Source organism: Erinaceus europaeus, chromosome 8, assembly GCF_950295315.1.
Source record: "Erinaceus europaeus chromosome 8, mEriEur2.1, whole genome shotgun sequence".
Lineage (NCBI taxonomy): Eukaryota > Metazoa > Chordata > Mammalia > Eulipotyphla > Erinaceidae > Erinaceus > Erinaceus europaeus.
In genome coordinates this window covers 98748275-98763066 of record NC_080169.1, presented here as the reverse complement: position 1 = coordinate 98763066, position 14792 = coordinate 98748275, and positions in this window count along the sequence as shown.

Sequence of the window (14792 nt, the reverse complement as noted above, 5' to 3'; positions counted from 1 at the left end):
AATGCAAACAGCCAAAAAACTTTCTTCAGCCAAAACTGGAACTTGAAGTAAAGTCCAATGATGGTGGCACATTTTCTTCCCTTTTGGGTCCCTGGGGAACTGGAGGAGCAGAACTTGGTTCTAGACCTGACCCAGAGGGAAGTGGAGAGACAAAAGGACAAGCATGAGCCCTGCAGGGCAACTGGGCCCCCTCACCACCCCACTCTAATCCAGAGCTCAAAAACCTATATGGCCAAACTTATGGCAAACCTATTGAGTGTTCCAAACCCCACTGACAACTAACCAGACCTGCATCTCAAATCAAGGGATTTTCTATGAGCCTGGTCTGCCACAGGTTCAAGTCTCCCTGTTATCTGGGACCTGATGGTGGAGGACAGTAGGAGGGAGGGGTCAGAAATGGCTCAGCCAGCTTTGAGCCTTGGACTCTCCGTTTTTGGTGGAAAACAAGGGTGTGCAACTTCAACGCTCCAGGCAACTTTCTTGTGCAGACAGAGTAAGAGAGAGGCAGGAAAAGAGACACCAAGCACTATAGTATCCTCCATTGCTATAGCATCTCCCATGTGGTGCTGGGGTTGGAACCTGGATGTCAGTTTTGTTGTCTTAAGCAGTGTTCTATCTCTGGCTTGAGCCTCAAACTTTCTATGTTGTCACAAAGACACCCCCTCCCCCAAGGAGGGAACATCTCTAGAAGCAGAAGCTGCCACAGACCAGGTTGTGAGGTGAGGTTGGCTGAGGCCCACCCGCACAACTGGGAGCCCCCAGCAAGCCCAGGATCCACCACCAGGGCTGTCTCTTCTGCAGCCAGAAAGTGCCACCATAATTTTCCTGAGAGATGAGCACCGGAAAGTTGCTCATTTCATTTAATTTCTTTCAATTGAATTTTAATTTCAGCCATTCCAGTTGCTCCCGCCCCCCAGCTATCTTTTCTTAACTGCTCCCAAGATTGTTAAATGATTGTGACTTCTGAAGAAAGAGAAGAAGAGGGGGTCGGGCAGTGGCGCAGTGGGTTAAGCACAGGTGGCGCAAAGTGCAAGGACCAGTGTAAGGATCCCGGTTTGAGCCCCCGGTTCCCTACCTGCAGGGGAGTCTCTTCACAGGTGGTGAAGCAGGTCTGCAGGTATCTATCTTTCTCTCCCCCTCTCTGTCTTCCCCTCCTCTCTCCATTTCTCTCTGTCCTATCCAACAACGAACAACATCGACAGTGGTAATAATAGTAACCTCAGTGAGGCTACAACAAAAGGGGGGAAAAATGGCCTCCAGGAGTAGTGGATTCGTGGTGCAGGCACTGAGTCCAGCAATAACCCTGGAGGGAAAAGAAAGAAAAGAAGAAAAATGATCACATAGCCCGAGGAGCTCATGCTCACCGTAAAGGCCTCCAGAAGTGTGTCCCAGCGTCTCTTGTGGGACCTTGAAGAGCAGACTGAAAGGTCTGGAAGAAGTGAGATACTGATGGACTTGGGGTGTTCTTGCCCACCTCACAGTAAAATCAGTCGTGGTGCATCTGCCATGACTTTGCACTGTGTGCGAAAGCTCCTTACCTCTTTCTCAGTCTTCACCACAGCCCACTGGGTGACTTTATTCCCGTGTCTCAAATGAAAAACCTAAGTCTTTGAAGCTAATGTTCTTGCTCAAAAATACACAGCCTCTGAGTTCAAAGAGTCTGAGGAGAAGAGCCATCATGTGTTCTTGGGCTGAAGAACTGCCCTTTGGGGGCCAGGCTGTGGCACACCCAGTTAAGCACACACAGTACTAAGTGCAAGGACCTACACAAGGATTTGGATTCGAACCCCCAGGTCCCCACCTACAGGGGGTGACAAGCTGTGAAGCAAGTCTACATGTGTCTATCTCTGTCTCTCTCTCTCTCACTATCTCCCCCTCCTCTTTCAATTTCTCACTGTCTTCTCCAATAAAATGGGGGAGGGGGAATGGCTGCCGGGAGTAGTGGATTGTAGTACCAACACCAAGCCCCAACGATAACCCTGGAGGGAAAAAAAAAAAACATGCCTTCTGTGAGTCTTAGTACCCAATTTTCAAAGTGGATAATCATCCTACCTAAAAGGGTTTGTAGATATACTAGTTTCAAAAAGAATTAAGTGCAAAAAAGGATGTCAGAAAGATTGGACTTAATACGGATGAGTGTTGGGTTGAGTCTGGAAAGATAAGAACTCAGACTTGTCCTCGAGACTAGCCTCTGTTTGTTAAGTCTTTTAATAATATTTTATTGGATAGAGACAGAAAGAAATCGAGAGGGGAGGGAGAGATAGAGAGTGAGAGAGACAGAGAGATACCTATGGCAGTGTTTCACTATTTGTGAAACTTCCCCACTGCAGGTGGGGACTGGGGACTTGAACCCTGTTCCTTGTGCATTGCAGCATGTGCACTCAACCAGATGTGCCACCTCCAACCCCACCCCCAGTCTCTGTTTTGTTCTAAAATGAGCTCCTTGGGAAGCCAGGTGATGGTGTGGGGAGAGACAGAGACCTGCTCCCCACTGGGGGAAGAGGGATATGAAATGAGCAGATCTCCCCAAATGCCTAACCCCAAAAGGGAGGCTCAATTTACACTGTTTGGTTTTCCTGAAGCCAGCACTGAACCATTGCCTGCTGCCACAGAAAGTCAAACATGGTCACACCAGCTTTTGCTTAAATGGAAACGCTCATAATCACAGCCCAGAATATAAAGGAAGCAGGAGCTTTGCTCCGCTCTCCTCCGTCCCCTTCTTTGTTCCAGGAGAGGCTGGGAAAGCACTTGATGGTTTCTGGAGCAAACAGAATGGGGGATCAAAACTAACAAGCTCTCCTGGACCACACAGTGCATCTTCCATGTATTTCCTCCTAAAACAAAGCTTGAAGGAGGTCTGAAGCTTCACTGTCTGCCCTGAGGACAATGGGCAAGCCAGAATGAAGTGGGGGTTTCTTCTGCTTGATCTTTTCTTTTATGAATTCAGTTTTAACGTGTTAAATGTTCTTTGTAAAAATGGTTTCTACAAACAGAGTGCAGTCTCATTTGTATAACTGATACATTCGTATAATGTATCAGGTTCAGGTCTTCCCACCCTGAGAGCTATGCCAGGTAGGCCTGTCCCCTCAGGCCACAAATAAATAGTTTTTTTTTACACCTACAACCTAGAAGATGTATCTTTTGTCTATAACCTCAGTAAGACTGTATTGGCTGCTTAACTGCCAAGAACATCCCCAAATATCCACGTGGTAGGGCCATCCCTGTATTTTATTTTATTAATATTGTTATTATCTTTATTTATTTATTGGATAGAAACAGAAAGTAAGAGGGAAGGGGGAGATAGGGAGAGAAAAAGACAGAGAAACACCTGCAGCCCTGCTTCACCACTTGTGAAGCTTTTCCCCTGCAGGTGGGGGACCTGGGGCTTGAACCTGGATCCTTGTGCACTGTAGTATGTGCACTTAACCAGGTATAGTAAAGTTGGCCCTTACTTCATTTTATTTTATTTTACTTTATTTTTATGCATTGTCAAGGGACAAACCCAAAGGATGTCACACGTGTGACTGAGCAGCCTGCCAAATCCAATTTTCTTTTATTATTATTTTAGAGAGATGGAGCAAAGTAGAGAGTAGGGATAGGAGAGACACCAAAGCACTGCTTCACCTTGCATGGACTTCCCTAAGTTGCATCCATGGTGTTCCCATGTGATAGCAGGGCTCAAACACAGAGCTCATGATAAGCCATGCACTCTTCCAGTGAGCTGTCTCTCAGACCCTTTCCAGTAGATAAAGCTCTGGACTCATACGCATGAGGCTTGATCTTTGGCATTGCAAGTGCCAGAGTAATTCTCTGGTCCTTTCCCTCCCCCCTCCTTTTCTCAGAAACAAATATTCTAAAATTGTGAGCAATGTTATTTGATGCTGTAAGAGAGAATATTCAGACACTGGTTCAAGCCCTAGATCCCCACCTGCCAGGGGAAATTTTGTGAGTGGTGAAGCAGATCTGCAGGTGTCTCTCTGTCTCTCTCCGTCTCTACTTCCCCTTCCCTCATAATTTCTGGCAGTCTCTATCCAATACATAAAGATACTATTTTTTAATATTTAGACACCATACACTTGACAGATGGATAATAACCAAGATATATAAATAATGCAACAAACTCAACTGAAAAAAAATTCTCATGAAAATGGGGAGAGGAGTGGAATAGACACTTTACCAAAGAAGACAGATAGATGAATAACAAGCACATAAAACATGTTAATCATCACTTCTTATCAGAGAAATATAAATCAGTCAAGGACTGCAAAAGCTGAATAAGGGCAAGAGACTGGCATACTTTAACGATGACTCTTTAGTCACTATCAGGCCATTCCACCAGCTGGGGCCCTAATCAGAAAGTCCTGAGATTCCCAAACAGAAATAATGGGTCTAGACCTCAAATAAATCCCTCTCTCCATTGTCACTGGTCAGGAACAACACAATAGACCCCTTTGTGGGCCCCCATTGGACCTTGCTCTCAACTTGGATCAACAATGGTAGAGAATGTTCCATCCTCTGAAGGATGCTACACCTGAGGAAGATGGGTCGATATTAGGGCAGCTTGGAATGTTCCTACTCATGACCACAGAATGTGAGCTCAGAGCTATAGGGATGCAGAGGTCACATAGGCTCCTAAGCTGATTATGGGCCACAGACCAAATCAAATCAATGGGGTTTGCAGTCAACAATATTTATATCCCTTTCCCATATTTGGGAGCTACTCTTTTCCTTGATGCAGCTTTCTGGTCCTTTTTCCAGCCATGACATCACCTTCCAAGACAATAACATGGATCCACCAGCATATCAGATTTCAGGCTCAGGGAAAAAGAGAAAAAAAAAAAAAACTAGTATATCCACAGGCCCTTTGGAATATAACTAAAATATGTCTACTAGCTATCGACAAAATGGAGGGCCCCTCCAACTCTTCATTTGCAGTATTCCAGCCTTTAGGTACATGACTGGTCAACAATTTGTCTGGCTTTGTATGTTAACTCTCTTTTCAATCACCAGGTTCCAGATTCTAAGATGAGGCCAACCAGACTTCCCTGGACAGAGAACCCCACCAATGAGTCCTGGAGCTCTGCTTCCCCAGAACCACACCCTACTAGGGAAAGCGAGAGGCAGGCTGGGAGTATGGATCAGCCTGTCAATGCCCATGTTCAGCAGGGAAGCAATGACAGAAGCCAGACCTTCCACCTTCTGCAACCCACAATGACCTTGTGTCCATACTCCCGGAGGGATAAAGAATAGGAAAGCTATCAGAGGAGGGGATGGGATACAGAGTTCTGGTGGTGGGAATTGTGTGAAGTTGTACCCCTCTTATCCTATGGTTTAGTCAATGCTTCCTTTTTATAAATAAAAAATGAAAACAAGAAATACAAATCAGTATGAGGATGAGATACCACCTCTCATCTGTGAGACCATGAGATCAAAAGGTGAAAAGCAACATGCGCTGAGGAGGGGGGTGGAGGTAAGGGGTGGTGGGAATGTAAGTCAACCCAGTCCCTATGAAAAACTGTACAAAGATCTGTCAATATATAGAAAATAGTTCTGTCATATAATCCAGCATTTCTACTGTAGGGCAACTCTTCAAAACACAAGACACAGATCAAATAATGTATCCACATGCCTGCTGGGAAATTGTGCCAATGCAGTCACATCTGCCATGTTGTCCCCTCAGGCTACTGCTAGTTCCCGCGAGAGTTGGGACATTCTCGGAGTGCCTGTTCAGCCATGTTGTGCCCTCAGGACATTATCTATATCCCCGTGATATCTGGAGTGCTTTGGTTACTCCTCCCCCCTCCCATTCTCACGAGAGTTATCATCCTATCCTGGAGTGCTATGGTTACTCCTCCCCCCTCACATTCTCACGAGAGTTATCATCCTATCCTGGAGTGCTATGGTTACTCCTCCCCCTTCCCATTCTCAAGAAAGCTGCTCCTATAAAAACCCTTCATTTTCCGCACCTCGCTCTCTTGCTGGTGCTCCACTCTGGTGTTCAGACGCAGGAAAGGTCACTGCGTGAGGCAGCCATTTTCTCTACCTCCACGTGGCCCAACCTGCTTCTCTAACACCCAACTCTGAGATGCCAGCGCGAATAAAGATTTGTGTTTCCTCTTCGCTCTGGACCCCTCTCTCTCTTCTCCACGGCCCGCACACTACAGCATCTGGCTCTACAACACATGTCTATGCTCTCTGTAGAAGTATTTCTATTAGTTCTGATCCATAGTCAAATGCATTAGCCATTGCACCACTGCCCTGCCACACTTTACAGTAGCTTAGAAATTGATATAATGGGACTGGGTGGTGGCACACTTGATTAAGCACATATGTTACAATACATAAGGACCCAGGTTCGAGTCCCCAGTCCACACTTGTAGGGGGAAAGCTTTGCAACTGGTGAAGCAGTGCTATGGGTGTCACTCTGTCTCTTTTCCTCTCTGTCTCCACCTTCTCTCTTGATTTCTGACTGTCTCTATCCGATAAATAGAGATGATTTTAAAAAAAAATGTTAAAGAAATGGATACAACCTCAGTGTCCAATGCCTGATGTGGATAAAGAAGAGATAACATAATGGTTATGCAAAGGATCCTTATGCTCCAGGCTCTGAAGTCCCAGGTTCAATCCCTGGCACCAAAGTAAGACAGTTATCTCTACCTCTTTCATTAAAATAAATCAATAACGTATTTTAAAAGAATACTGACGGAAGTCAGCTGGTTAAGCGCACGTGGCATAAAGCGCAGGGACCGGCTAAGGATCCTGGTTCAAACCCCAGCTCCCCACCTGCAGGGGAGTCGCTTCACAAGCGGTGAAGCAAGTCTGCAGGTGTCTGTCTTTCTCTCCCCCTCTCTGTCTTCCCCTTCTCTCTCCACTTCTCTCTGTCCTATCCAACAATGATGACGTCAATAACAACAACAATAATAACTACAACAATAATAAAAACAACAGGGGCAACAAAAGGGAATAGATAGATAGATAGATATTGAAATAGTGATCAGCTGTAGGAAAAGACAAAATCTGAAACATTAATAGGACTGAGTAGGGATGCCTTGCTAAGTGAAACCAGCCAGGAAGAGAAAGACAAGTGCTGAAATTCTCATTCATATGTGGGGTACAGAGAAACTGGCCAAGAGAACAGTTGACGGTAAACAAAAACAAACTCCTGAACTCTGCTGGTAGAACTGAGATTGCCAGGGTTGGAGAGACAGCAAAGTGGTTATGCAGGTCTTTAATGGTTCTCCCACACCACCATAAACCAGAGTGAAATAGTGCTCTGGTTTCTCCCTCTCCCTCCCCCTCCCCCTCCCCTAGCCCTCTCCCTCTCCCTCTCCCTTTCTCTCTCTCCCTCTGTGTGTGTGTGTTTGCATCTCTTTCATTAAAAATAAAATAAATAAACTGTATTTGAAAAAAAAGAACAGAGGTTGCCAAATGTAGGGGTGGCTGACAGCATGTGGGGGGAGGGACACTGGCATTTTATTGGCATGGCAATACACAAGTCATGGGACATGTACTCAACTGAATCCTACTCTGTAATTTACAAGGACAATATTGTGTCCTTCAGAGCAAGATGAATAGAGCTGGAGGTGATTATGTTTAGTGAAGTAAGGAAGTGAAAGACAATGGCCAGATGATTTTGCTTATAAATGGAATATAAGAACCTGAAATTCATGAACTTGCAAAAAAAAAAAAAGAAAGAAAGAAAGAAAGAAAGAAAGAAAGAAAGAAAGAAAGAAAACCAAACTGCCTCTAAGGTTTTGTGAAAACTATGGTGGTTATGATGGAGGGAGTGGGAAGGTGGGGGTCACAGAACTTTGGTGGTTGGAGTGGTGTGGAACTCTGCCCCATAATCTTAGAATCTTACAAGCCATCATTGTAATATGAGCACTCCAGCAAGTGCATCACCTCCCAGGCCCTTATAATCTTGTAAACCATTATTAAATCAGTAATTAACACTAAAAATAGGGAGTCGGGCTGTAGCGCAGCAGGTTAAGCGCAGGTGGCGCAAAGCACAAGGACCGGCATAAAGGATCCCGGTTTGAACCCCGGCTCCCCACCTGCAGGGGAGTCGCTTCACAGGCGGTGAAGCAGGTCTGCAGGTGTCTATCTTTCTCTCCTCCTCTCTGTCTTCCCCTCCTCTCTCCATTTCTCTCTGTCCTATCCAACAACGACCACTACAACAATAAGACAACAAGGGCAACAAAAGGGAATAAATAAATAAAATAAATATTAAAAAAATAATAATAACACTAAAAATAATATAATTATGGGAAACAAGACACATATTGATTGCGGGGGGTGGGGAGGAGCCATATCACTTGAGTAACTTCCTCTGGTCTTTCTGTCCCGTGATCTCTGTGATGACCAGTCTGACTAATCATGGAGATCATTTACTGCATGACATTGTGACACTGAGTGTCTCTTCTGTCACCCCCAGATATAACCGGGAAGAGAGCCACTTGGGAGGGAGGGATTGTGGTCAGTTGGTTCTGAATGGAAGGTCTACATCATTTTGTGGATGTGATCTAGTATGTCCTGGCTCTTTCCAGAATGGCTGTAGTCCTATTTCCCATTCCAAGTGTTCTTGTCCATCACCCCCCCTCCTGCACGCACGCATCAAGGTTGTCATTGGGGCTTGGTGCCTGCATGATACCCTTGTTCCCAGCTGCCATTTCTTTCACAGAAGGTGAAAGACAGGGGGTCTGGCAGTGGTGCAGTGGATTAAGTGAATGTGGCGCAAGGCACAAGGACCAGCGTAAGGATCCCAGTTCGAGGCCCCGGCTCCCCACCTGCAGGGGAGTTGCTTCATAGGCAGTGAAGCAGGTCTGCAGGTGTCTATCTTTCTCTCCCACTCTCTGTCTTCCCCTCGTCTCTCCATTTCTCTCTGTCCTATCCAACAATGAACATCAACAATGGCAATAATAATAATCACAATGAGGCTACAACAACAAGGGCAACAAAAGGAGGAAAAAATGGCCTCCGATAGCAGTGGATTCATGGTGCAGGCACCGAGCCCAGAAATAACCCTGGAGGAAAAAAAAATTAAAAAAAATAAATAAAAGAAGGTGAAAGACAGAGATAGAGAAAGCAAAAGTTAGAAGGGGGGAGAGAGAGAGAGAGAGAGAGAGAGAGAGAGAGAGCTCTGCAGCACTGCTCCACCACTTGTGAAACTTCCCCACTGGTGGGCTTGAACCTGGGTCCTTGTGCATGGTAACATGTGCTCTACTGGGCGAGCCATCCCTCCCCCACCCCAGCCCCCATCCACTAAGTCTAGCCACATGCCCTTGGCATTCTCTGGGAGAGCCAGTGACCCCAGCCCTCAACTTGGGGTGTACTTCGGTGCTTGTCAGGACTGGGGGTGGTGGTGTGTGGGAGGGGCTGCATTGAGTGAGGCCCCGTCACTTGAGGCTATAACTCAGAAAAAGTGCTGAGGCTTGTGCCTAGCTGGCAGAATGAGTTCTCACTCGGGCAGCCTTCAGTTGTGCAAAAACAATCTGATTGCCCTGAGGTCGCCATGCTGTGAAGATGCTCAGACAGACTCCAGAGCCCAGGCTACAAAGAGAGACCCACTGAGCTGCCAGCCTCAGCCCCAGCCATGCCAGAGGTGGAAGCACATGATGGTGACTAAGGAAATAACTCCATCAGCCAGTAGGCAGCCAGAGGCAGAAGTGAGTAGCACTTGACTGGGGATACAACTCAACCAGTAAGGTGCAGGACAGGCAGGCCTGAGGCTCCTGGTTCGAACCCCTGCCTTGCATTCCTATGGTGCTGCAGCTTCTCTCTCTACCTCATGTAAAACTCTCTTAGGGAGTAAATGGAAAAAAATGTAATGTAATGTATTTATCAGTTAGAGGCAGAAAGAGAGTAAAAGAGACCACAGCACCAAAGTCATTCACTGTAGCAGGAGCTAGACTCAAACCTGGGTCATACACATGGCAAAGCAGAACACTGTCCAAGTGAGCTATTTTGCCAACCCAAAAATCATTTTTTTCTTTCTTTTTACCAGATTTATGTTGGTGCTGGGTGTTGAACCTGAGGACTTCAGTCCCTCAGGCATGAAAAGTTTCTTTGCATATCCATTGTTATCTCCCCAGTCCCATAAAATCAAAGAACCATTAGACCGGAGAGATTGTTTGATGGTTATGCAAAAAAATAAAAAATACTTCCATGCCTGAAGCACCAGAAGTCCCAAATTAGATTCCCAGCACCACCATAAGCCAGAGCTGAGACATGCTCTGGTGAAAAAAAGGAGAGAGAGATGAGAGAAAGAGAGGGGGGGGGGGCTAGATAGTTCACCTGGATAGTATGGCTGCTTTATCACACCCATGACCCATGTCCCAGCTTCCAACCTGGCCCCCAACACAGTGGAGAAAGTTCCAGCGCTGTGGCTGTCTTTCCCTTTCTCCTTCTGTCTCTGTCTTTATCTGAAAAAGTCCACTCAGAGCAGTGAAGCACTAGTGATGACAACAAACAAACAAACAGAAACTATGTCAGGTCCCCAATCCTCAGTCTTCCTTGTCCTGTGACATACTGACTGCAAGATATTAAAATCTGGCACCTGGTTCGTCCCTGTCACTACCTGAGGGGCCTGGTACCTCAAGAGACAGCTGAATGAGCTGATACCTCTCTCCCATCTCTCCTCCTTCTCTTCTTCCCTTCCCTAAACAGCACCTGAAAAGCCACATCTTCCAGAAGTGTCTCCCTTATGTCCACTTTTCACATAAGAAAAAAGTCAAGTCAAGGGGCACAGCTTGGAAAGTGGTGCAATGGATAGTGTTGAGCCCTCAAGCATGAAATTCTGAGTTCAGTCTCTAGAACTACATGCACTAGAGTGGTGTTCTGGTTCTCTCTCCCTTCCAAATAACTTAATTAAATAAATAAAAAAAATTTTTTTTAAATATTGTCAAAGCTCAGGCTCCGAGAAATGGCTCAGTGCTAGAACACGTCTTGAGTGCACGAGGTCTTGGGTTTGATTCCTGGCACTGAATATGTTGAAGCCATGCTCTGGTCTCTCTTCCCTCCTTCCCCAGCACTCAGAAATAGTGAATTCATTGAAAGTAAGACTGAAAACTGTAATATCTTCTCCAACGGCTTGGCCTGACCCTTCCTGGTTAGATCATCTTCTTCCCACAACCTCACCTGGCCACATATCCTGCCTCTCAGCAAACAGGTTCTCCTGTCTCTCTGTGTCTCTTTCTTTCTTTCTTTCTTTCTTTCTTTCTTTCTTTCTTTCTTTCTTTCTTTCTTCCTTTCTTTCTTTCTTTCTTTTTATTCTATTGACCAGAGCACTGCTCAGTGCTGGCATATGGTGTTGATTGGAATTCTACTATGTATTATTTTTAATTTTTTAAGATAAAGAGGCAAAAAGGGAGGGAGGGGAGAGAGAGAGAGAGAGACTGGCCAGACGAAAGAGACCAAAGCACTAAAACTGTCTTCAATGCATTGGGGGGGGGGGGGAGGCTCAAACCTGAGTAGTGCACATGGCATAGCAATGCACCACCCACGTGAGCTATTTTCCAGCTAGACTCTATTTTTTTTAATGAAGCACCAAAGAATGAACCCAAAGCCTCACGCAGAGACAATATAACTGTAGCAGTCTCCAAGGCAGAGTTTTTCTTTCCTTTATTTTAGAGGGAGGGAGGGAGACATAGAGAGGGAGGAGGGAGGCTACAGCACTGCTCTACCATCTATGAAGTTCTCCTGGTGCTGTCAATGGTGCTGCCGTGTGGTGCTGAGACTCAGACCTGAGGCTTGTTCTCCTCCTGGTGAGCCATCTTCCAGCATCCACCCACTTCCTCCTCATCCCTTGTCCATTTGCTTAAGGCAAGTCCCACCTCAGAAAATACCTTTCCCTAGTGTTTTAAATCCATCTCACATCCATCTCCACCCCCAGTTCATTGCAGGGGAAGGTCGGCCACTTACTGTCTTTGCGTCTCCCTGGCTCTTTGGACAGCTGGGGCCAGGCTCCAACCTAGGTTGCACACGTAGCAGAGCACGTGTACTATCCAGGTGAGCTATCTTGCTGGGCCAAGCCTGATTTTCATCCCAGAGAGAAAAAGAAAGGGAGGAGCTAGAGAGAGAGAGAGGGAGAGACGCCAAAGCACCACTCACTGCTTGTGACCTGGGAAGGTGTGTAGCTTACTAGCTGAGCTATCTTCCACCCTTCCAGATGGGGTCTTTCTGCAGAGTGAGCAGGAAGTGGCATAAGGAATGAACATTTCTACGAGACTCACCTTCTTCCTCCCACTCCCTCTGCCCCCACTCCATTTCAGAAGAGGTGCTGCTGGAATGTGTGCTCCATCTTCGGGGGCAAAACGGAAAGAAAATCCCTCTCCAGCTCCATGTCCAACAGGGACAGAGTAACAGATTCCTTCACCCTCCCAATTCCTTACAAATAAAAGAGTGTGTTCTCTCCTTGAAAATAAAACACCTAGTTTGTGTTTTTGCTTGTTCACAGCCAAACTAGTCTCTTTCATTTAAAAAGAAACATTAGGAATAAGTGCACCAAATTCAATTGCATTGTCAGGAGCCTTGGAGAAAGGTTAGCAAGTAGAGTACGCCCTTTACCATATAAGAAGACCAGAGTTCAGCCACTGGCCCTTCATGGGAGCATCATGCACCCCAGCACCAGAGGGAAGTTCCAGAAATGGTGGAGCAGTGCTGTAGTGTCTTCTCTCTCTCTCTCTCTCCCCCTCTCCTTCAATCTCCCTCTTTCTCTCTCTCTTTCTCTGAAATAAGAAAAAAGAACAGTCATACAGGGGGTGATATCATACTGGTTCTGCAAAAGACTTCCATGCCTGAAGCTCTGAGGTCCAGGTTCAATCCTCAGCACCACCATAAGCCACAGCTGAGTAGTGCTCTGATTAAAAAAAGAATGAGAGAAAGAAAGAAAAGAAAGGCCCACAGGAAGTAGTGGAATCACACAACTAAGGTCCAGCCCACATTATTCCCCATGATCAATGCATATAAAAGTACCATGTATATGTTACATGGAAACCCACCCACAGGGCCTCAGCTATGGAAAGCAGACATGTGCATGAGATCTTGATTTTTGAACCCTGTTACTTCATTTGAAAAAAAAAAAAAGGGGAGTCGGGCAGTAGCGCAGCAGATTAAGCGCAGGTGGCGCAAAGCGCAAGGACCGGTGTAAGAATCCCAGTTCAAGCCCCCAGCGCCCCACCTGCAGTGGAGTCACTTCACAGGTGGTGAAGCAGGTCTGCAGGTGTCTATCTTTCTCTTTCCCTCTCTGTCTTCCCCTCCCCTTTCCATTTCTCTCTGTCCTAACAATAACAACAATAACTACAACACTAAAACAACAAGGGCAACAAAAGGAAATAAATAAATATTTAAAAAATTTTCACAGAGGCTAGGGAGACAGCATCATGGTTCTGAAAAGACTTTCATGCCTGAGGCTCTGAGGTCTAAGGTTCAGTCCCCAGCACCACCATAAGCCGGAGATGATCACTGCATTGGTATCTCTCTCCCTCTTATTTAAATAAACTATTTTTAATTCCACATAGGAAGCTAATAGTTCATTTATTGATTTTTTTCCCTTTGCAGCACTGGCGCCTCACAAATGTGTGTGATTCCACCACTCCTGAGCTGTTTTTTAACTTACATTTTAAATTTTATCTTTATTTTATTATTTAATTTCTAGTAGTGATTTCATAGTGGTTTACAAGATTATTAAGTAACAAGTTTATAACTCTTCACCACACTCACCACCAGTTTTGTGTGCCCTCCCACTATTTTTTTCAACGATTAATTCTTATTTATTTAAGAGAAAGAGGGTGAGAGAATGCCAGGGACCAAACTCAGGACTTCATGTTCATGAGTCCAGTACTGTATCCCCTGTTCCATGGCATGGGTTTCTGGACTGAGAATCTTTTCTCCTTTTTATTTTAGGCAGAGAAGTGGGTAGGAAGAGATACCACAACACTACTTCACTGCTCATGGAGCTTTTCCTGATGCTGTGGTGCTTCCTTCATGGTGCTCAGGGCTCAGACCTGAGCCTTACTCATGGCAAGGCCTACATCCAGCCAAGTGAGTTACCTTCTATCCCTGACAACTCATTCTTTTAGAGGCATGTGTAGTGGCTGGAGAGATATTTCATCTGGTGGGGGGGGGGGTCGTTGTCATTCATGACCCAAGTTTGAACCCCATTGTGCCACAGGGGTACGCTATGGCCCTGGGTGCTGGGTTCACTCTCTATCTATCTATCTATCTATCTATCTATCTATCTATCTATCTGCATCTATCTATATCTTTGCATTTTGTCTATTTCTTTGTAAAAGATGGCCTGGAGAAGTAAAACTATAACTTTGTGAGGACATCATAATAACAATAGTGATGATGATGATAATGATAATGGCACACTGAGCATTACTAGAGACTCTGGGAAAATGCTCACCCTGGGGTCTTGGCTTCTGGTGTGACTGTGCTTTAAGGGGAGGCTCCCAACTGCAGGTAGATAGGACTTCCAAGACTTTAACCTGGGGGTTGGGGCTGCGCTGAAGTGCACTTGTTTGGGTCCCCATCCCCACCTGCAGGCTGTAGGTGACTCTCTTTCTCTCTCCCCATCTCTGTCTTGCTTTCCCCTCTCAATTTCTGCCTTGTAAAATAAAAATTATTTTTTCAAAAGATTAATTTCTGGGCTCTCTTAGGTACCTGGCTCTAGCATGTATGCTCAGAGAAAGTCCCTTGTCTGATGGGTGCTCAGAGCTGGCAGGGAGAAGCCTAGGCCCAGATAACCCCACTGGGATCGAAGCCCCCACACCTCCATCCTTTCTCTCCTC